The following is a 24,586-nucleotide window of genomic DNA, read 5'->3' as shown; positions in this document are numbered from 1 at the left end:
TGGGACAAACATAACCTGATGATTGTCTCCATAGACAATCTTTTTTTAAAAAAACTTGCTAGAATTAGTTGGTGTAGTTAGGCATTCTTTTCAACACAGACTTGGGAAAGGGAACAAGTTTATAATCTGAATTATATCACTCCTTCTTTATGCTGATGATGAGTGAAAAAAATATTAGACTTGTTCTTCATATAAATTTACCAGATTTAGCCTCTGAGAACCCTAGATGAGATAGTTCGGCAACTTCAGTGGTTCTTTTTATGGTGATTCTCTTGATCTCTCCACCCCTTCCTTCAATTGATCTCTTACTACACTGATAAGACTTTCACAAACACAAGTATAAATCCTAATTTTGGTTGACCAGTGGCAAATTCTGAAGAAAAGATATGATCTTGTCATAATTACAGAAAATAAATCCTGGTTGGTGAGCCTGGGCATTAATACCCTGTTTTTTTAAATCAATTATCTATTTATTGCTTCCCAAAGTCAGGTTTAATTTTGTCACTCTCCCCATGTATAAGAAAGGCAATCCAGTTATTTCTTAATTAATTGATAATAATTAGCAAAATATATGCACAATTTTTTTATCATAAATTTTTAGATTGTATGTATTCAAAGAATCTCTTGGCTCCCAAATAAGCAAGTTTAGATGAGGGTAGCTGTATGGATCAATATGCAATTTGCAATGTGCATGTATTATATGTAATATTGCAATATGCAATTTTGCATCATTTAGCAGCAAATACTCTAGACAACAAGTTGCTTTTATTGATTTAGGAAAGCAGTTAATTCAATAACTGATGAGATATTATTAGATAATATGTGACCCGTTTTTTTCCTCCCTATCTGAGACATTTCCTTATTAAATAGAGAAACAGAATGTCCACAGATAGGGAGGAAAAGAAGCAGTGGAGTTGGAGTGATTTCTGACTTTTCGTTGGCTTCCTCATTGACTTTTCTTGTAGGAAACTGGCACAGATCATTAGAAATGACCATGTGAGTTCAGTAGCATGACAGCAGTGAAGTGGCTGAAATTTTGCTAAAATATAAATCCAGCAAAACTTATGACTCTTAGGTTTTTGATGCATTTTGTTATCCATTTGAAGCATTTTCATTCAAAAATTGTTGCCTGTGATGCACCGTTTCAACCAATTAAAGTTTACAAACAATCAGATATGAGAGTTTTACTAGTAAAAAAGATGGAGGAAATAGCCATTGTGTTTATTGAATATTGACAACTAAGTTTAATAATTTTAATATTTTAGTTTAATAATTCTGTTGCATCAAAATAAAATATGAAGCTTAGAGGTAGTTTTAATGGTGATTTAACCAGCCAGTCCCTAATTTTATAGGAGAAACAGGACTATAATCTTGTCTCCTTATTTTTCAATTTCTATGTAAATGAATCATTGTGTCTCTTTCTAACCCAGCATGTCACCCTCTACAATACTTGCCAACAATTCTATTTCACTTCTTATATATGCACATGATGGGGCCATTTTAACTGTAATACAAATGCAGCTCCATAGATGCCTTGTTTTAGGAAAATTTTTGTCATCAATTACTCAAAAATTAAGGATCCAATTTTCTCCCAAAGTCCCCTGTTAAATAGGAAATTAGTGAAAGATCATTTGATGAAGTTAAGGACTTCAGGTATATTAGCATCCAACTGACAACCTGCTTGAATAACCATTTAAATGACCTTTCTACTAAAGCTAAAAAGTTTCCAGCGCAGTGTTAAAATAGGCTAGTAATCAAGGCAATAATTACACTCCTGCAGCAATAAAATTGCATAAACAAAGGATCTGGGCTTGTTGCCATATTGTGTGCAAATTTCTGTTTACCTTAGGTGTTTGATCTCGGTATCTGAAACTGATATTCATGTCTCTTACTCAATTTCAAATGCCCTTGTTGGGCATGCATTTTTTTAGCTGAAACAAATTATCCTGGGCAGACTTTTGTTCGTTTTAGCTTATTGGAGGCATCCCTGAAGAGGCCAATTGATTCTTTGTGTTTTGTATTTCTATTTGTAAGCCATCTAGAGTCAATGGAAATGGACAGTTATAATAAAGTAGTAGCAATAGTAGTAGCAGCAGCAGTGGCAGCGAGGCACTTTATTGTTTCTACATTCACAAACTGCCAGAATTGTTACTATAAGAAATGAAAATAAGAGATCCTCTCTCTTCTTTAGCTTTCTTTGCATTTGATTCTGTAAATCTCATTACATTACTACTATCAGACAGTGGTGGGATTCAGATTTTTCTACTATCGGTTCTGTGGGCATGGCTTGGTGGCATGGCTTGGTGGGGCAGCACCTTGCTGTGAATGACATCGAGTAGGCCACCTACTCAGTCACATGACCCCACCAAGCCACACCCACAGAACCAGCAGAAAAGGCAGCTCCTGTGGCCTCTCCCTTTATGATCCCCCCTTCCCACAGTCAAAGTACCTTAAAGAGACACCGCAGTTCGGCTGCCTTCTGAGCAGGTCTGCTGTGATGCCATCCCTCCAGTGCAGCAGGACGTTCTCCTGGCCGGGTCTGGCAATGGGGTGCAGTTGCGCATTGGCAGGCAATATGGATCGTGGGTGGCAGTGGCAACAGGACTTCAGGCCTCTTTTTCAGCCTGTAGTTTTCTGTAGTTTTCGGCACAAGAAGCCTCCAGCCACTGGTGCGGGCTCGGTTCCAGCTGGCAAAGCAGCTTCTTGCTGTGAAAAAGAGGTGGCTTTTTCGTGCCCTTTTCTTCATGCAGGCCGCACATAGACATCCCATTGCCTACTGGTGCTGTTTGCGGGCAGACCAGGCCAGGAGAATGGCTGCTGCACTGGAAGGACGGTGTCGCAGTGGAGGCGAAAGCTACCGGCGGGGGCACCAAGACACAGATGTAGGTGAGCGAGGTGGAAGGCGAGCGGGTAGCATGTGGAGGGAGGCCCTTGGGAAGGCCAGAGCCAGGAATGGCTGTTCATTCCCTGACCTGGCCAAGGCGAACGGCAAGTGGGCTGAAGCTCCAACTGGGGCTTCGGGGAATTGTGCTTCCCTGGGCCCTGATCCGAGACAACGGGTAAGTGGGTGGCATGCTTACCTTTGGTGAGCAGAGTAGGCAAGGCACAGAGGCGAGGTGAGGCGATTAGCTGGGCCATATGGCAAAGGCAACATTATATATGGGTGCGGGGGGGGCAGGGTGACCAGGTGGGCGGGGACAAGTAGCGACCAGGAGGCAGGGCCAGGGCCAGTCAGAGGTGGTATTTGCTGGTTCAGTGAACCAGTTAAAATTTCCACTGCCAGTTCGCCCGAAGTGGTCTGAACTGGCTGAATACCACCTCTGCTATCAGATTTATTTCCCTGTCTCTAGATGACCAGTAGTTTTAGTTGCTAGTTCATTATAAATTGAATAGAGTACAATGCATCTGTTATTATCCCTTCCACACTCTTTTATTATTTCCTGTGAAAACATTTCCAGTTTCTAATGGACACTTTTTCTTCTAATTTATTTCTCAATATTTCCTCAATAATGTTAATATCAAATACAAAGGATTTTTAATATTATAATCAGCACTCAAATTTCTTACATCTATTTCTTGTGTCTTTTGCATAAGAAATAAAGTTTTTATGTATTCATTTTGTCCACTGCATGATCTGTATTAGTTGCTTGCCTTTGGCTGAGAACTCATCTTTGTATTGAATTTAAATCCATATAAGATGGAAATGCCATTGTAAGAAAAAACCCATGAAGTTTGATATTGTAGTGAAGCTTGTTTGGAATGGGTTTATATTCCCCCAGAAAGAGCGGAGTGATCATTTGTGAGTTATTGATGTCACATTATAACTAATGTGTCAAAAATAGATTTCTAAAACCTTTCTCAGAAACCTGTGGAATATTCTAGCTACATTGGTAGCTATTTCTTGATATCTGAACATTTTCAGAAAACTGCATAGAGAGTGTTAGGTAAATCACTACCAACTATCTAATTGTGCTCCCCTTGTCTTTTGTGGTTTCTTTAAAGTTTTTATATTATTTTTTTAATGTTTATTTTACAGGAGAATCTCAAATGAAGGTTCCTTATATAGACTGGCCAATTTGCATTGAGTCTAAGAAAATACTGATTAAACAATGGTTTATATTATATTAATTTCAATTATAAATTATTTTGCAACATACAAATTCAATTATAAAATTATTTTTTATATTTTTAGACATTTGTGGAACTTTCATAATATGCTGTAATCCACACATACATATAGAAGAACATACAGGGGAAGGGGGGGAAAACAGCATACACTAAATAGTACAGCCAAGGAGCTGGCACTGTATAGTGGAACATACAGTGTATAGGTTAGATTCCAAGTCCAGATGGAAGATTTCATGGAAAATTGTGGACAATAACACAGCTAATATCCTATATTGTTTTCAGATCCAGAGAGATAGGCAGGAACTGGCCAGTTAACCAGACATCATGACAGAAGACAAGGACCAGAAGACCGCAGTGGTGATAAATGTAGCAATGCCAAGTGACAGCAACATCAAGAAAAAGCAATATGAAAAGATGGGAAAGTACAATTGTCAGAAAAAGCAACAAGAAAATATATTGAAAATAAAGACCACAGTGGTCCTTTACTTGGTAAAGGATAGTAAAGTGGTAAGAGCATTCATGGCTGTGATGCCTCAGTTGGGAAGGTTACTTCAACAGATTCCAGAGTTCTCTGTCCAGGAGACTGCAATGCTAGGAACAGCTAAGTTAGTGCACAGAATTCTTCTTTCAAGAGCAGTATCTCAAGAAAGTGGCTGAAGAGTTACTATTCCCCAAATTTTCTATTGAAAGCTTGTAGTCCAAAAAAGATACAGCTACTGCAGAAACAGAAGAATTGCCTAGCTGCCACTATGGCAAATTAAAGAGCACTACCTTCCAGTATGACCAAACAGTTTATTTAAGGATCTCTTTATATCAGAAAAAGCTTCTGAACCATCCCAAAGAACATGAAACCAATGAGAATTAATAACTCTTTGCTAAACAATAAGAAAACAAGCATTAAAATAAACAGAATTACCTACAAGACAATTTGAATAATATAGGTCTTCATTAACATTTTAAATTGCAGTGTTCATTTCCAAAAAATATAATAACTAAACACTTTTTTTCAGAATGAAATTGTTATTATTTTACAATAAGGAAAGACACTAATGTGTATCAAAAATAGGGCTAACAAAATTTAAATGAATTTAAAGGATGCATGGGATGAATAATCTGAATACTGATGTACCTTTTTATATATCCAAAATATATAAAGGATTGGAATCATAACTTTCATTTATTTCACCTGTTTTGTGTCACAAAAGAATTATGACTTCATTTTAAAAAATGTAAAAGAAATAATTTTGTACAAGAAAAATTATTAATACAAATTTAGATATTTAGGAAAGCTATTTAAATTTGTTTACAATAGTAATCCATTTGGAAACAGACATATTTAAATATCAAATACATGAATCTAGGAATTACAGAATCCATGACTGCTAAATTATGTAAAGAATACGCAAAAACATGTCATTTGACCCCTACTGCAATTTTTTTTTCTAATGAAATGAAATAATCAACCAAGCATTGTTTAGGAATGGAGAAGGTACTTTTTTCCACCTGTCATGTGATTTTCTACATGTATAGAATATATTTGTGACTGATAATCTGTCATAGGTGAGAGGGAAAGAGATGAGAGAAGAATCACAGAAGACATGCAATACAGATGGGGCAAATTGAGTTAAAATGGACTAAGGAAGTGGCATGAAATGGAAGAAGAAGGGGAAAATATGTCTAGCAAGAAAAATGGAAATAATCAGTCTTGGACTACTGAAGAGACCAGGTCCATGGATTATTTGAAATCATTGAAGAGGAGAGAGCATGAAAATCCTACTCAGGAAGAAAAGCATAACATGGGATCTTTCAATCTAGTGCAAATCTCCAAATGGAGAATAGGCCCTAAAAAAAACAAAGGGATAATCAAGTTTGTACTGTACTATCACATTACAAGTTACTTAAAGATCTTGATTAACACTAGATTATTTAATAACAACTCCCCTTAAATCCAGGCACGTTGTTATACTAGCAGGGAGATAGCTAATCTTGGAATGATAAAGCAATTAGTCTGTAAAATAATATGCTTAATTCCATTGTCTCTTAACGGTACAAGGAAGAGAATGCTAAAACACTGTATGCTACAAATTGAATGCTTCTTTCATACTAAACCAACTATAAAAGAAATAGTCATCATCATAGCACCGATTTTATATCATAGAGGAGTAGTTTTCAACTTGTGGTCTGTGGGCCGCGGGGGGCGGGGTCTGCAATGTCATTACAGGGAATCCACAGAAGCTGGAAGAAATGTTATGATTTAAATTTTGAGTTAAATCCTGGGGTCAGTGCTCATGGTCCATGGCCACAAAAGGTATTTTCTTTACCTGTGATGAAGAAAAGTTTGTGCACCACTGTCATAGCGTATAACTACATTTTTTTCTCTTGTCATTTTCAACTTTGCCCTCCCAACCAGTGACATCACATCTTTCTTGAATATTCTGCTGATTTCAGCATTTCTCAATCTCTCCTATTGCTTCAGTAGTTGGAGTATAAATATATACTATACTATACAATATACTATACTATACTATACTATACTATACTATACTATACTATACTATACTATACTATACAATACTATAATATATGTTATTATATATTACATATATCATACTATACTATAATATAAATTATATTAAAATGTTGCCACTGAAGTCTAGCTGGTATTATTTGCATTGAAGTCTAGCTGATATATTTTTTGTTTTTATTTTCTCAGTGGTAAAAAGTATGATCTTCTGAATGAAAGTGTCCAATTCCAGTCCTTTTTACTGTTACCTAAAATGTGAATATGAAGTCAGTTTATTTAATCTTTCACTGCATTAAGCTTGTTGATGCTTCTTACATTTTATGTTCCCATTGTAATTCTCCTTTTTCTCTTTTTCTTGACAACTGAGACAGGGCTTTAATTTAGCCTATTAATGCCACCATTAGTTCTCTAAAAAGTGGTTACCACAAGATTCCATCTTAGGCTTAGCAGGACTCAATATCGTCATAAATGACTTAGATGATGGAATAGAATGGAAACTCATACATTTGCAGATGACATTAAGCTTGTAGGAATAGCCAACACCCCAGAAGACAAGCTCAAAATCCAAAAATATTTTGACAGACTTGAACAATGGGCCCTATTCATGAAATGAACAACATGAAATTTAATATGGAAAAAAGCAATGTTTTACATTTAGGCAGGAAAAACCAAAGGTACAAGTACAGATTAGGCAAAATCTGGCTCAAAAACAGTAACTGAGAGAGGAACCTTGGAATCCTAGTGGATAATCACTTAAACTTAAGTCAGCAGTGTGCAGCCGCCGCCAAAAATACTAATACAATCCTTTGTTGTATAAACAGAGGCATAGAATCAAAACCATGTGAAGTATTAGTACCACTTTATAAAACCTTAGTAAGACCACATCTGGAATACTGCATCCAGTTTTGATCATTGCAAAAAAGATACTGAGACTTTGAAAAAAGTGCAGCGAAGAGCAACTAGGATGATTAAAGTCTTGCAGAGTAAAACATATGAAGAACAGTTTCAGGAAGTGAGTATGGCTAGTCTAGAGAAAAGAAGGAGTGGATTGACATGATAGCAGTATTTCACTATTTGAGGGGCTGCTACAGAGGGTCAACTTATTTTCCAAAGCACCAGAAAGCAAAATAAGAAATAATGGCTGGAAACTAATCAAGGAGAGAAACAACCTGGAATTAAGGAGAAACTGCCTAACAGTGAGGGCAATTAGCCAGTGGGACAACTTGCCTTCAGAGGTTGTGGGTGCTTCATCATTGGAGGCTTTTAAGAAAAGCCTGGACACCCATTTGTCTCAAATTGTATAAGGACTCCTGCTTGAGTAGAACATCTCCAATGTCCCTTCCAACTCTAATCTGATTCATTGAAATTCTCAGCTTTCCTTAATAACATATTGAGGGTCATCTAATTTGAGTAGCCCCATTATTTAGCACATTGTCAATTACCTCACAATTATGTAGTTATTAATATTTACAGTATTACCAGACTATTATTGCCTTTTCCTGCAGTGTGAAATGATTCCTTGGTTACTATTATAGAGGTGAAAGTTATCTTTCACCTCTAGAATTTTCTATATCTCTGTGGCCAAATATTGGTGCTTGTTTGCTTTAGCTAGTCACTAGGATGACCTTCACTCACATACACTCAGTTCAGGAATAAAATGGAGATTTCAATCTGATCTCTCCAGGTGTTAAATCCAGTATCTTAAGATAACATTACAGATGCTATTATGGCGATCTTAGGTGGATGTTATACCAGGAATTTATTTTCCTGGTTATAAAGGTATATAACAATGAAAAAAGAAAAAAACCCAATGTGACTAATTTGTGATGTTAACTGATAAACAATCTATTTTATCCTATTGTACAGTATCATACTGTAATAATTAAAAAGTGTCATTTAAAGTAATAGAACTGTGGTTAATGCTATCAGCCAAAATATTTCATAAAATAAGAGAAGAAAATTTTTCAGCAAGAAATATATATTGCATACATTATGCATTCATTTATCCTTAAAGTATTCAAGTCCTGTGCTGACTTGTAGCTATTACAACTATGAGAATTTAATGAATGGTGTCGATTCTATTGTGTAAGCATTACTAATATCTTTAAAACATTTTGGAAGTTACAGTCTGAGAATTCTTAGGATAATGGATGAAGTGACAAAAAGCTGGAAGCATAAAAATATGTCTATCAAAAGGAGAAAAGAGAGGAGGCATTGGACAAAAGTATTGAAACAGAACATTGACTGATTCAAATTATTCTATATAAGAATACAATGAACCTTAAATGTATTTATTGGAAATAATATTTTTAATTGCATATATATATATATATATATATATATATATATATATATATATATATATATATATATATATATATATATATATATATATATTTCTGGCGAGTTTGTATGTAGGTCTTTGGTTATTGGGTTTTCTCGTAAAATTGGAAGTGTCTTGGCGGCGTTTGGCGAAGTCTCATTCGTCATCTTCAGGCCTCAGCTTCATGCTTCTGCTTGCTCCCAGAAGCACGAAGCTGAGGCCTGAAGATGACGAATGAGACTTCGTCGAAACGTCGCCAAGACACTTCCAATTTTACGCGGGAGAAAACCCAAATAACCAAAGACCTACATATATATATGTATGTATGTATGTATGTATGTATGTATGTATGTATGTATATGAAATATTTGATGAATTCTTCCATGTTATAAGTGATAAAATGTCAAAAATAGATTAAACAGAAAAAGAATTCATCTTCTTAAGACTTACATGTACCAAATGTTATGCTAGTAGTTCTGCATTAATATAAATTGAGTGCCACGAGGCGCTGTCATAACCTCATGCTAGGCAGTATTTTTGTAAAAGACTGAGGCATAAAGAAAGTGTTTATACAATTAAACTTTCCAAAGCTAGAAGATAGGTTGAAATCAATATAATGATACTTAAGAAGCAAATGTTTTCTCAACATCTATGTGTGCACTTGTTTTTTCTTTTTTTATATTAAAACAACAACCTTGAATGCCTCATAGGTTGACCTTGACAGTAGTGTTGATTACAGTTGAGTGCAATCAACAAATGAACTGCACCTATTTTTTTAAAAAAAGATAATACATCTTTTTTGCTGAATCAGCAGAAGCATAGCATTCAAATTATTAATAGTAATTTCCATTTTATTCTCCATTGGTAAGGCTGCTTAGAATGGTTTGATTTCTTCTTACTGTACATTTTTTTTGACAGTTTTCAACATATGTGGAAGATGACCAAAACGATAACAAATCTGTAAATAAATTTCAATGAGAAAAAAATCAGGAAAAGCTTATTGAATTTTAATCAACAAGACAACATTAAGCAGAAATGAAATAATCTTATGCTAAATTGCAAACAAACATGAAGAAGTGCAGGAGGGCAAAATCAAAACTACAGGAGTTTTCAGGAATGAAGATTTGGTTAAATAAAAGGTTGGGGAATCCTTTGTTGTTAAATAATAATTCCCAACTACAGATATGGGGAACCCTATAGTATTCTGAGAATATGTAATGTGATATATTTTCTATAATAAAACTAAGACCTTTAGTTACTGTTTAGTTATTGTTTTAATGTTTGTTTGTTCAATTCTCATTTTTTCAAGTTATTATTTAATGCCTTGACTTCTTACTTTTTGAAACATTTCAAATATAATTTACAAATTTATGATCACTGGAAAACAATTAATGGTTTGATTAAATAATAACAAGGTTTCAATATGCAGTTGATTTTAAGAAATGTTCAAGATGAAGACATAACTGAGGTGATTTTCCATTCTTTAAATTCCACCATCAACAGCAAAAATATATAAACATTAATGCTTAAGGAAATAAAATTATTTTGTTCTATTTCAAAATATCTGTTTTTCTTTTTTATAGTCATATTATTATTGAGAAATGGTTGAGATAATTTATTACCTTTTCAGCTACTTCAGCTTTGGTCATACTAGGGATTTAAGCATAATGTTGGCTAAGAGACTGAAATAATATTTCAAAGTAAGTAGACAAAAATAGTTTTGAAGTGATAAGTGAGGCATTGGTATCTTTCTTTAGAGAGAGAGGGAGAGAGAGAGAGAGAGAGATGGGGCTATACTTTCTTTTAAAAAGCCCATTTGACATAAAGAATATTATAGATAAAAACCACAATATATTAAGTTTATGGCATATCAAGTCTATCCCATATTTCTGACAGCTACACTATCTATCAAAGAAATTCATTCAGTATTTGTAGCTCAGAGGAAGGTTATATAATTAAAGCATACTATTATTGAGAATTCCACTATCATTTATTAAATGATACATTGTCATTTACTTGCATGGATTTGACACTAAAATGAATATGGTCATGTTAGATATAAATTATCATTTTAAAATCATAAAATATGAATCTGTGACACTCTATTTGCTGTTATGCACTTCCAACTAAACTGACAGTTTTCTGGAATTAATCCAGGGGTGTTTAGTTATTTATCCATAATTAACTATAATGTTGATTTTGAATTTGATTTTGTGTTCAGAAATTGAATATTAGGCAAAAATTTAATTTGCCTGGTTTGCTACATCCATTTTCCCTATATAATACATCAATTTCAAAGTAACAGATTTTTCCAACTTATTCCCTGCAGATATGAATTAAAACACAGCTATCTGGACCTAAATAAATCTTGGAAGACTAGTAGAACTATTAATATTACAATTTTATATATCTACCTATAGGAGTATAGGATTGCAATTTTGTATTCACAACTTTGTATAAAATTATTCATCTAAGCGGTGATTTGTTTTGTTCTGTTAAAATATGTAACTGGTTGGTTTTTTTTACTTTTTTAGCATGCATTTAGTTATTATATTACATCAAAAAAAATTATCTAACATTTCTCTAAATGTTGTGCAATAAGTTCATTATACTGGGGAATTAGCCACTTAGCCACTAAGTATCTCAAAAGAACAGAAGGGTTAATGGCTCAACAGTATTTGTCATTATGGAGGGATTATAAAATGTGGGAAAAACACTTTCATGAAGTATGCATTTTTTCCATTTTCAGAATTTTTCATAATATGTCAAGACTCTTTATCCTTTTGAATTGATTATAAGTAAATTCAGGATAGTGAAATTGCTTTCAGTTCTTGACACTACTCTTCGATTCTTACTATGCTACAGAGCCCCTGACTATGACATTACCCATGCAAATATGCTAACCTCAATGCTAACATGGGCTACCTCTTGCCCATATCCTCTCATCTTCCTGGGTGACCTAAATCTACCTCTCATTAACTGGACAACTAATGAATGTTCAACTGACCCAATCCATACTACACTATACAACACTGTTACAAACCTAGGTCTTGAACAACTTGTAACTAACAATACAAGACTCAACAACTTCCTTGACCTCATCTTCTACAACAATTCAAACTCAGTTTACGGACTACAAATTAAAGAACCTTTTTCCAACAGTGACCACTGCACGATAGATTTTTGTCTCAATATACGTCCATACTTAAATCATCATAACAACAGTACTCCCAACTACAACTTCAAAAAAGCCAATTATGACCTTATAAATGTCGGCTGGCGGCCCCCAGGGGAAGGTCCTTCTCTGTGGGGGCTCCCACCCTCTGGAACGAACTTCCCTTGGGTTTACGCCAAATACCTGACCTTCGGACATTCCATCGCGAACTGAAGACACATCTTTTTATTCGCACGGGGCTGGCTTAAATTGATTTTAACAAATTTTTAATTTCTTAGAAATTAATTTTAAATGGGTTTTTTTAGCTTATTATATATTTTACTTCTCAGGCCAATTTTAAAATAAGTTTTTTAACTGCATTTTAAATTTGTATATTGTACCATCTGTTTTATTCTTGCCTGTACACCGCCCTGAGTCCTTCGGGAGAAGGGCGGTATAGAAATCAAATAAATAAATAAATAAATAAACAACGATCTTTCATTTCTGGACTGGCAAAATCTGTTTGCAACCTGCATAACCGCTGATGACCACTATAGAGTCTTCCTGCTTGAAATCAATAGAGTCATTAAACTATATGTACCACAAATGACTACCATGACCAAAAAAAACAAACTACCCATATCAATAAAAAAACTTCAATCAAAAAAAAAATCCCTCTGGAAAAGAAGCAAAAAAGGCTATGTTACAAATTTCAAAAACCGCTACAGAAACATATGCAAGCAAATAAAAACTGAATGCACAAATTACCACACCAAGCAAGAAGAGAACCTTCTGCGCACAAATTCCAATCGTGCCTTTTATAATTTTGTCAACAATAAACTTAAAGACTCAAGATCCATCCCACCACTAAAAGATTCTAACAACAAAGAATGCAATGACGAAACAGTCAAAGCAAACCTCTTCAACATTTTCTTTGGCTCAGTTTTTGTTAACTCCGATAACACATATCCGACATTCCACAAACGAACCAGCAATGACTATGATGATTTAACTCATATAGATTTCACAGAAGACAATGTTGGAAAAGCTCTTCACAACTTAAAACCATCGCTTTCTATTGGACCCGATGGACTATGTGCATACTTCTTAAAAAAACTTTCCATTAATATAGCAGAACCCCAAGTATTATCTTTGATAAAGCTTTCACTACCAGTTCTCTTCCCAAACTTTGGTCACTAGCCACAGTCATCCCTATCTTCAAAAAAGGAGACCCCAGCTTAGTCGAAAACTACAGACCGATCTCCCTTTGCTGCGTCACCTGCAAAGTCATGGAATCTATCATCAACCAATCCATTACCTCACACTTAGAAACTAACAACCTACTCTCCAACAAACAATTTGGTTTCAGGAAAAAATTATCATGTAACTTACAACTTCTCCACTGCAAAAACATATGGACTTCAAATCTCGATCAAGGCAAATCAATAGATGCAATCTACATAGACTTCTGCAAAGCTTTTGACTCAGTAGTACACGATAAACTTCTCCTAAAACTAACATCCTATGGCATCTCAGGACCCCTCCACAAATGGATATCTGCTTTTCTGTCTAACAGACAACAAGTGGTCAAAATTGGCAATGCTTTATCGAATCCTGTTCCTGTCAAGAGTGGCGTTCCTCAAGGCAGCGTCCTTGGACCAACACTCTTTATACTATACATTAATGACCTCTGTGACCACATCTCAAGTAATTGTGTTCTCTTTGCTGATGATGTCAAACTATTCAACACCACAGACAATACTTCTATCATTCAAAATGACCTTGATCATCTATCCGCTTGGTCTAAAAATTGGCAGCTCCAAATTTCAACCAGCAAATGCTCAGTCTTACATATAGGAAAAAAGAACCCAAAAACTAAATACATACTAGATGGACATTACCTTACAGACGACCCCATCCCGTCAAAGACCTTGGAGTTTTCATGTCAAATGATCTAAGTGCCAAAGCCCACTGCAACTACATAGCAAAAAAAGCTCTAAGAATTATAAACCTAATTTTGCGTAGCTTCTTTTCCAAAAACACCACACTACTAACCAGAGCATATAAAACATTTGCAAGACCAATTCTAGAATACAGCTCGCCAGTTTGGAACCCTCACCACATCTCTGACATCAATACAATTGAACGTGTCCAGAAATATTTTACAAGAAGAGTTCTCCATTCCTCTGAAAACAACAAAATACCTTATCCCACCAGACTTGAAATCCTAGGCTTAGAAAACTTGGAACTCCGTCGCCTTCGACAAGACCTAAGCTTAACTCACAGAATCATCTATTGTAATGTCCTTCCTGTTAAAGACTACTTCAGCTTTAATTGCAATAATACTAGAGCAACTAATAGATTTAAACTTAATGTCAACCGCTTTAATCTAGATTGCAGAAAATATGACTTCTGTAACAGAATCATCAGTGCTTGGAATACTTTACCTGACTCTGTGGTCTCTTCCCATAATCCCAAAAGTTTTATCCAAAAACTTTCTACTATTGACCTCACCCCATTCCTAAGAGGACCATAAGGGGCGTGCATAAGTGCACAAACGTGCCTACCGTTCCTGTCCTATTGTTTTATATATATATATATATATATGTTTATTTACTATATAATCTTTTTGTATGATACCTACATATATTGTTGTGACTAAATAAATAAATAAATAAATAAATAAATAAATAAATAAATAAATAAATATGTACCATAGAAAGCCAGTACTTTAACATTAAATTGGACTTGAAAAGCCAATTGGTTTCATACCTGTTCTAAAATTCTTCTGAACAAAAGTATGGGTGCTTTTAAATCCATTTAAACCCTAAAATTATTTATGAATGTATAAATAAAAAGCTATGTATCGACAAACAAGTCATATTTTATCTAAATTCTGGCCACTGAATATGAAGTCAAGTAGGAGTAGTTTTAAGTTTGCTTGTTAAGGAATAATATTTTATGAGTTTTAAAATATATCTATCTGATGCTATCTATATAACTATTTAATATTCAAATTATTTGGGCATAAAAAAGTAAGAATGTAGATATAACATTAAACATTAAAAGAAAAAGTAGAATATATCCAAGATATCTTCTTAGTATAGTTAAGCATTAATGCATTAGTATAAATATATATAAATTAGAAATTCAAAATCTATGATAATTTGTAGATTTAAAACTAATAATAACTTTTTGTACTGTATCTTACTAGTACACAAATGTAGATAACAGAAACACATTATTTTTCTGAGAATCATTATGTGTGTGTGTGCTTGTGTGTATGTCAATGTACTATTAGTGAACACATTGCTATATATTTTTGTAAGAATCTTGTCACGAGATCTGCCTCACTTAGCTAGGAGATACTAGAGTGGAAACAGCAGTAATTGATTGTTTTCAATAGAACTTGCTACCTTTTTACTTGTTACTATATTTTTCTATCTTCCTAGAATCAACATCTTATTAAGAAAAAGAAAAATATGTGGGTAGCTTAAGCCCTAGAGCAAGATATGCAGTTTGCTAAAGGCTATGCTTTCTGGATGTGTTACTAAAGTGCCATACTCAAGACACAAAATGGCATCAAAATTTTATCTACTTAGAAAGCAGAAAAGCAAGATCAATGCTGGACAGTGTGAAAAAAGCTTAAATTTCAAGAATAAGTATAAACAAAGGAACAGTTGATAAACTCATCAAAAATAGAGACTAAGCCTCAGGGAAAAGCTTTAAGTAAATATGAAATAGTGTCTCTAGTGCCTGCAGGTAGAGGCTCAAACACGTTATTCTAATAAATGGACCATTGTACTGATGCTACACAAAAGCTGCCCTTTTTGTTCATGCATCATGACATTGCATGCATATCCAAAGGGACCAAAGCTTGTAATGTAATGGCATTGCTGGGCCTGCAGACACCAATGCTCTGTTGCTTACTATTGCTAGAAATCTGCATCTGATTGAGCCTTTCTTGGATTCCATAAAATTCTATTTCATAATTACTTCAATCTAGCCTCATACTATTGTTTTCACAGGGACACTGAAAAAAAAATCATTATCTGACTCTTTAGGTTTGCGTAATGGGGGTGTTTGGTCAGAAATGTAATGGAATTTTTTTCTTGGATTTCTTTACCAAATGGGGAAAGCATTTGATTGTGGACACTTAAGTGCCTTTATATCCCCCAGAACACCTATAATCTATCATCCACCACTCATGCCAACAAAGGACCCATTTTGCAATTACATTGTAGAAAAATCTATAAAAGTTACTACAAAACATTACTTCAGTTATACATCAGCATAAGGAAGGTAAGCTACAGAGAGCAAATTATTTTTAAAAATGAAAAAAAATATTAAAAACTTTACAAAATTAAACAAATTAGATGAATAAATTTATATAAAATATATTTATATACATACATATACATATACACAAATCTCTATATCTAAATCTATATCAATATCATCTGTACCTGTACCTGTACCTGTCTATCTCTGTCATCTCTATCTATCTATACTTAAAAATGAAAAGTATGAAAAAATCTAGAGGGATGGTTAAAAACATTATACAAATATAAGGAAAGAGAAAAAAGTAATATACCTGAATACAAAACACTCTTAACTGATAAATTTAATTACTAAGGGTAGTTTTAGGCATAGCTCACCTGATAGATTTAAAGTACTGCTGTGCAGAACCAGACAACGTTGTTTATTGTGGCAGTATTAGTATCTGCAAGCAAGAGAGGAATATAAAATTGACCTATGTGCTCTGGATAGTTATACAATAATGATTAAATATAGTTTGCATGAATATCTTGGTAATACAGGACATGGCAGAAGCTCATGCTCTGTTGTTTCTGTGGGTTCACAGTCACTGGAACATTTTCTGTGCAAGTAGGGAATTTTCCTATATTGGCCTTCAAGGATAGCTGAGGGCAGGGCATAACACCATGCCAGCCTAAAAATTTCTGGTGGATAGGTACTTTAAGGCTGTTTGTGTAAGTCATGGGAGACGTAGAGTACATATTGGGTTCATTGGCAATAAAGGTTGGGGAACTGGCTAAGTCAATTGGTCCTTTGAGTCAGTGATGGGATTCAAATATTTTTAACAACTGGTTCTCTGTCCTAATGACTGGCTGGATAGGTGTGGCTGGGTGGTCATGTGACTGGGTAGGTGTGGCCAACTCGACATCACTCATCACACCCAGGCCCACCACTCATCTCAAAGGCAGAGGTGGGATTCACCTGCTATGGACCAGTTTGGGCTAATCCCATCACTGGCTGGCTCTGTCCCCGCCCATTTTCCGGCCCATTTTGAAGTCCACAAGTCTTAGAGTTGCCAAGGTTAGATACCCCTGAGCTAGATGTTCTGATAAATCAGTGTTTTTCAAATTTGACAACTTTTAAGATGTGTAGACTTCAACTTCCAGAATGCTGTTCAGATTGCAAGTTTGAAAAACCCTGTCAAAAATGGGCAAATTATAGTAAGGTCCTTTTTAGAGATCTGTGGTTTGATCTCCTTTTTTAAAAAAAAAAAACATATTACAGATTATGCCGAGCAGCATATCTATGAAGGAAGATTCTAATAGAAACATGTCTTATGCATAAAAATATAGAAAGGCATCTAAGGATCACTAATATCCCCACCTTCATGGACCATAATTTATGAGAAGAAGTTCGCAATGTTCTCAACAGAAGTTTTCCTCAGCTCTGCTTTTACTGAATACACAGTATATATGCTCCATCATTGAGCTGTGATCATTCTGGCCCTAAAAATGGACACAAAGTTATCTTAATCACAAGAATTGTCCACCTCTGTCTTTATTTATATTGGTATAATTAAATAATGAGGAAAAGCTGAACAGGAGAGATAAATGGACAGACATTATTATTGATCTGATTTATCCTAGAACTGTTATCACTGGAAAAAAGGGACTTTTACACTGATACTTAAGATTCCTTCCCTATCCCATTACTTTTTTTGTGGGGAGGTATTTCTTGGTTTTCCTCTCTCCTTTCCTTGATTTCTTTCCAAAGTCTGCTTGTTGTTCAACTAAATGTTCTAGAGACAAATGTGTTTTTTAAAGAACAACCTGTTTTGTAAAGAGATGTACTGATATGAGGAAGAAGTCCAAGTGGGTGAAAGGATTTTTGACCCTCTTTCAAGCTTATTTTCTCAGAATTGGTTCTAAAACTGGACGTAAAGTTTATTAGTACAGAAATTGTAATTGGAGAAAAAGCAGGGTGCTTTAGGAAGACAATTCAAGTTTTTGATGAAGTTTTCTTGCTTTCCTTATTTTCATATCTTGGCTTTAAATCAACCCAAAGACATTACATTTGTTCAACATAATCTATATATGGAGTATGGGAACTTATATCAATTTTTTTCACAAAGTTTTGCTATAGTCCAGATGTTACTGTGCTTAGTAGTGCAATTTTATATTATTTCATATGGCTGTTTAATAATCCAAATTCAGAAGGGGGAATAGGCTTTGGGGCGAAGCCTCGTTTTGTGTTTGCCAGCAAATGTTTAAAGGATTTGTGCAGCAGGGCAGGAAACAGCCCAAAAATAGCCCTGAAACTGGCTGAAAAACAGCCCAAAAATAGGCAAAAAAACAGCCCAAAAATGGCCCGCAAAACAGCCTGAAAAAGGGCCTAAAAATGAAAATTTCAAATCCTCAATTATATCTCTTGAAGCTGTACAACAATCTGGATTTGGAAGGGGAAGAGTAATTTGTAGCTTGTATGGGCACACTTTAGACCTCTCAATACCTCACATCCTGCCCTGCTGGTACCATGTTTTCAAAAGGGGCCTGCTGGTACCATGTTTTTATGGTACCATTAAAAAAAAAGTGCTATTGGCTTGGCTTTTAATAGTTTGAGTGTTCTGGGTATATAATGGCTGCTTATCTTGACAAATTTGAAGAAAGCAGTTGAGATCTTCTTCATTTCAGCAACATAGTCTTCATAGGGTTGTTAGCAGAATGAAGGACATCTCCCAAGTATTTGAAATAGGAGACCTGGTCAATATTCCGGTTATCTATCCTTGAGCTTTTTGCAAATGCCATGTTTTTGGTTTTCTGGTGATTGAGTACTAATTAGTCTTCCCTGAAATTCTGTGCTAGTACTTTTAGTACTCTTAGTGCTTTTTTTAAAGACCAATAAGTTTTCTTGAAAGTATTGGTCTTTGCATTGTATGCATACAGTAGAACAGAGATGTTCTCCAGCAAGTTTTGTAGTCTGAAAGTTGCTACAGTTCTAAAGTCTTCTCTAATCAGGTAATCTAGGATACACAGTATTTAGAGCAAACTTTCATTATTTTCTTTTCTAGGACACTTATTTTTAACATAATCATTTTTTAAGCTAATAGTATTTTTACCATATAAAAGAAAATATAGTCCATGTGTATGTATGTGCATGTGTGAGAAGAGAGACAATAATAAAAAAAATAAGATATAATGATGATTTTACCAATAGTAATATTGGATTCCATTTCAGGTGAATTTGAGTAAGTATTTGCCAGCTGTTTCTTCACAATGGCTATATAGTATCCACTTCCTATATGCAGAATAGAAGGACCCCTGCTGAATAAAGCAATTTAGAGAAAAGTATGAAGGTAGATGAGTTAAGAGAGTTTTTAAAATTATCCAGAGAAATTGTATGCAAATAGAGCTCTAGTGCTGAAAGTATTTCTGCATAATTTCTTTCTTTTTTCTAAATCTGTAGTTCTTAACCTATTTCTAAGTTGTTGGAGGTACACAAAGATTTAGTAACAATAGATGAATGAAGTAAGTTAATGCTTTCATCTGCAGTTCTGTTACATAGTGTACTTCTGCAATAATATGGAGTATTGTTATTTTAATTAAATCCAGCAGCTAATTGTTTCAAAACCAGTAGAGACATAATATGCGTAATTTTGTATTTTTATGTGGATAAAAGCTTTTCCTCATAGTATTTTGGATAGGTGTCAGAATGATTTTATTTTTAATTAAAGGACAGTCAGGTACTGAATATGTTACAAATCAAAATACCAGAAAGGAAAGGTTACAAATCAGGGCAGCAGTAGTGAGACACCATTAGTTAGAATAGAATAGAATAGAATAGAATAGAATAGAATAGAATAGAATAGAATAGAATAGAATAGAATTTTTATTGGCCAAGTGTGATTGGACATTTGTCTTGGTGCATATGCTCTCAGTGTACATAAAAGAAAATATACCTGCATCAAGTTACAACACTTACAACACTTAATGATAGTATTAGGGTACAAATTTAACACTTAATGATACAACACTTAATGATAGTCATAGGCTACAAATAAGCAATCAGTATATCAGTATAAATCATAAGGATACAAGCAACAAAGTTACAGTCATAAGTGGAAGGAGATGGGTGATGGGAACGATGAGAAGATTAATAGTAGTACAGATTTAGTAAATAGTTTGACAGTGTTGAGGGAATTATTTGTTTAGCAGAGTGATGGCGTTGGGAAAAAACTGTTCTTGTGTCTAGTTGTTCTGGTGTACAGTGCTCTGTAGCGTCGTTTTGAGGGTACGAATTGAAAGAGTTTATGTCCAGGATGTGAGGGATCTGTAAATATTTTAACAGCCATCCTTTTGATTCGTGCAGTATTCAGGTCTTCAATAGAAGGCAGGTTGGTAGCCATTGTTTTTTCTGCAGTTCTAATTCTCCTCTGAAGTCTGTGTCTGTCTTGTTGGGTTGCAGAACCAAACGAGACAGTTATAGAGGTGACAGACTCAATAATTCCTCTGTAGAACTGAATCAGCAGCTCCTTGGGCAGTTTGAACTTACTGAGTTGGCGCAGAAAGAACATTCTTTGTTGTCCTTCTTTGGTGATGTTTTTGATGTTAGCTGTCCATTTTAGATCTTGCGATATGGTAGAACCTAGAAATTTGAAAGTTTCTACTGTTGATACTGTGTTGTCTAGTATTGTGAGAGTTGGAAATATGGAAGGGTTTCTCCTAAAGTCTGCCACCATTTCTACGGTTTTGAGTGTGTTCAGTTCCAGATTGTTTCAGTCACACCATGAGTCTAGACGTTCAACCTCCCATCTGCATGCGGATTCATCATTGTCTCGAATGAGACCAATCACTGTTGTGTCATCTGCGAACTTCAGTAGTTTAACAGATGGATCGTTGGAGATGCAGAGAGAGAAGAGAAGTGGGGAGAGCACTTGGGGGGGGCTGTGCTAATTGTACAGGTATCTGATGTGACTCTCCTTAGCTTTACCTGCTGCTTCCTGTTTGTTAGGAAGCTTGTGATCCACTTACAAGTGTGTTCAGGTACCTGTAGCTGGTTTAACTTAGTTAGAAGTGTGTCTGGAATGATGGCGTTGATTGCTGAACTAAAGTCTACAAAGAGGACCCTTGCGTAGGTCTTTGGAGATTCAAGATGTTGTAGGATATAGTGCAGAGCCATACTAACAGCATCATTTGTTGATCTATTTGCTTGGTATGCAAATTGCAAGGGGTCTAACAGTGGATCTGTGATGGTTTTCAAGTGGGACTGTTAGACTGTTACATTAGATTTGTGATGTATAGAAAAAGGGTAGAGAAAAACAAAAATAATAGAATGGGAGAAGGAAGGCCTCTAGTGAAAAAACATAGACACTTTACCTATATTTGGTGGCTTCTGAATGCATGGAAAGATTTTTAGTGGCAGGGAAAATGCCTCCCACCGACCCGTACGCTCACACAGAGAGGGACAATGTCGGCTGGCGGCCCCGAGGGGAAGATCCTTCTCTGTGGGGGCTCCTACTCTCTGGAATGAACTTCCCCCCGGTTTACGCCAAATATCTGATCTTCGGACCTTTTGCCGCGAACTGAAAACATATTTGTTTGTTCGCGCGGGGCTTTCTTAAATTGGGGAGATTTTTAAATTTAATTTTTAGTTTTAAATTGGGGTTTTATAGATTATATATTTTAATTTATCGGCCTAACTGTATAATAAGTTTTTAAATCTATTTTTAATTGTATATTGTTTATTTTTATCTTGGCTGTACACCGCCCTGAGTCCTTCGGGAGAAGGGCGGTCTAGAAATCTAATAAAATAAATAAATAAATAAATAAATAAGTCAACCAAGGAAGGCATTATTAATTCTCAAGACTGAGGAATGCTGAAATTATGAAATAGAAACAAACAAAAATTTGGTCAACAAATCTTTGGTCTATATACAAATAACATCAAGGCCTATCTTCCATCAAAATGTATTTATTGACTCATGTAGATCTATTTAGGTTGAAATTCAGGAACATTAAAAAAAGTAAGTGGGAATTAATTGCATGCATATAATTTCATCCATCCGAACTTGTCACTATACTGTCCGTATTTGGGTCATAATAATACTGTGAACATCTGCTCATCATCTGCTCAATATGTATCCCTTTTGTCTAAAACATGGGTGTCAAATTCGATCACATCAGGTGATATCATGTGACATATCGTGAGGGTTTTTTTGCCTTTGTGGAGCTGGGTGTGGGCATGACCTGTGGGTGATGCATCCGGCTGCAGGCCGCCAGTTTGATACCCCTGTTCTAGAAGGATATCATTTTCACCTGTGCCTTACATGGATTACTAATAGCTTTTTGGATGAAAGTCAAACTGTATTTGAGCTATAAAGCCTTATATGGCTTGTCACTTTGGTGCCTCAGGATTATCTTCACCTGCTGAATTGGTACCTTCCAGTACATTTGTACCAGCAAAAACTCTTGGTTATATCCTGCTTTTGTGAAGTAAGCCTAATTGAATCCAGAATATGCTGATTTTCTGTTGAATCCCCAACTTTTTGACACCTTTCCTTAAAATTACAACTTGCTGCATCTTGCAAACTTGTTAGCAGTTTTTCTTCACTTTTAAGCCAGGAAACTGGGTGAAATCTGTGGAAATGTGTTCTTGATTTGAGGATTTTTTTTTAATGTCGAGCACCATGTTTTACATTTTCTTGTAAATTTATTTGTGCATGCAGTCTAAAGACTATGTTGTGAGATAGTGGCTATATAAATCAGGGAAATACAGATGAATAGATCAATACTCCAGATATTCTTCAGGATGGAGTTTTTCCAGAGAGTATCTGTCTGGAAGTTAGTGTAGTGTTGTTACTTTGGTATTAATTATATCCATTGATAAATCAAGGCTCAGATGAAAGTCACTCATGCTTTAGCCACCTGCTAAATGGACTACTGTAGTGTGTACTACATGAAGCTGTACTTGAAGAGTTCCTGGAAGCTATAGACCCTGATGCAATCCTTAATCAGTGCAAATTACAATTCTGCTCTTTGAGCTGCATTTATTATATCACTCTGCTTTCAGACTCATTTCAAGGTGTTGGTGATGACCTATTAAGCTCTTTATGACATGGAATAAGTCATTTTAAGGAGTTGATCTTCCCACATACATCTACTATTGGGTATGGTGGGGGATGTTGTTCTGGGTTCTGGCTGTTAGGGAATGTCATGTGGTGGAGGCCAGGGAGACACCCTTTATATGTTACCCATTGGACATCATCCTCTGAAGATCAGCTTGGTTCCAGCTTTACTGACTTTTTATAAGGCATTGAAGATTTGGGGATCTGGGTATATGATACAGCCTGTTCCGTAATGATATTGATGGTGTTTTTTATATCTTAGCTACAAATTGTGTTATATGGCTTTTTAGATAGATGATAGATATATGATAGAGATATATGATAGATAGATAGATAGATAGATAGATAGATAGATAGATAGATAGATAGATACATTTTCTGATTGATTTGATTTCTAAAACCATTCAAATCAACAAGAGTCTTGTTTTTATTTTGTTTTTAATTTTTGTCTATATAATGTCCATAAACATATATTAACTAGAAATAATAAACATATCTATCAACAAATAAAAGCTACACTTCTTTTAAAGATACTAACTTTTGATTATATACCATAGATGTTGTTTGTTCTTACTGTAAATGTTAATCAGAGGAGTCAGGTAGGAACTTTTTAGACTACATGATTTTATTAAAACATATAAACTCCTGTGAACTCCACAGTTCATTGTGTCAGATACTGTGAGTTGTGATTCGTCTGATATAGAATTTACATCAATATAGATGGGGGAAAGAGGAGAGATAGAAGACAGGATGATTATGAAAATACAGGTTATTTCATTTCATTTCATTTCATTTATTTGATTTTTATACCGCCCTTCTCCCGAAGGACTCAGGGCGGTGTACAGGCAAATAAAAAACAGATAAGACAATATTTTATAAAATGCGAGATTAAAAAACTTATTATAATTTGCCTAAAAAATTTAAAATATATAGAAATTAAAACCCGGTTTAAAATTAATAATAAAAACTATAAAATCCATAAAATTTAAGCCAGCCCGAATAAAAGATGCGTCTTCAGTTCATGCGAAAGGTCCAAGGTCAGGTATTTGGCGTAAACCGGGGAAGTTCGTTCCAGAGTGT

At 34.9% G+C, this 24,586-nt stretch overlaps 1 long non-coding RNA gene across 1 annotated transcript in view; it reads right to left on the bottom strand.

The window, feature by feature from the left end:
• The window catches only part of LOC131203321 (uncharacterized), a 43,193-nt gene extending 23,552 nt beyond the window's left edge, over nt 1-19,641 (bottom strand). Inside the window, exons 1-3 of the long non-coding RNA XR_009156344.1 lie at nt 19,594-19,641; nt 17,770-17,891; nt 16,788-16,852 (exon numbers count right to left, since the gene is read on the bottom strand). This is a non-coding gene — a long non-coding RNA (uncharacterized LOC131203321). The remainder of the gene's footprint in view (nt 1-16,787; nt 16,853-17,769; nt 17,892-19,593) is intronic.
• Nucleotides 19,642-24,586: the final 4,945 nt, after the last annotated feature.

This window comes from Ahaetulla prasina, chromosome 8 (assembly GCF_028640845.1).
Source record: "Ahaetulla prasina isolate Xishuangbanna chromosome 8, ASM2864084v1, whole genome shotgun sequence".
In the NCBI taxonomy this organism is placed as follows: Eukaryota; Metazoa; Chordata; class Lepidosauria; order Squamata; family Colubridae; genus Ahaetulla; species Ahaetulla prasina.
Note: the sequence above shows the minus strand (reverse complement) of the source record. Positions and strands in the feature narration are given on the sequence as shown.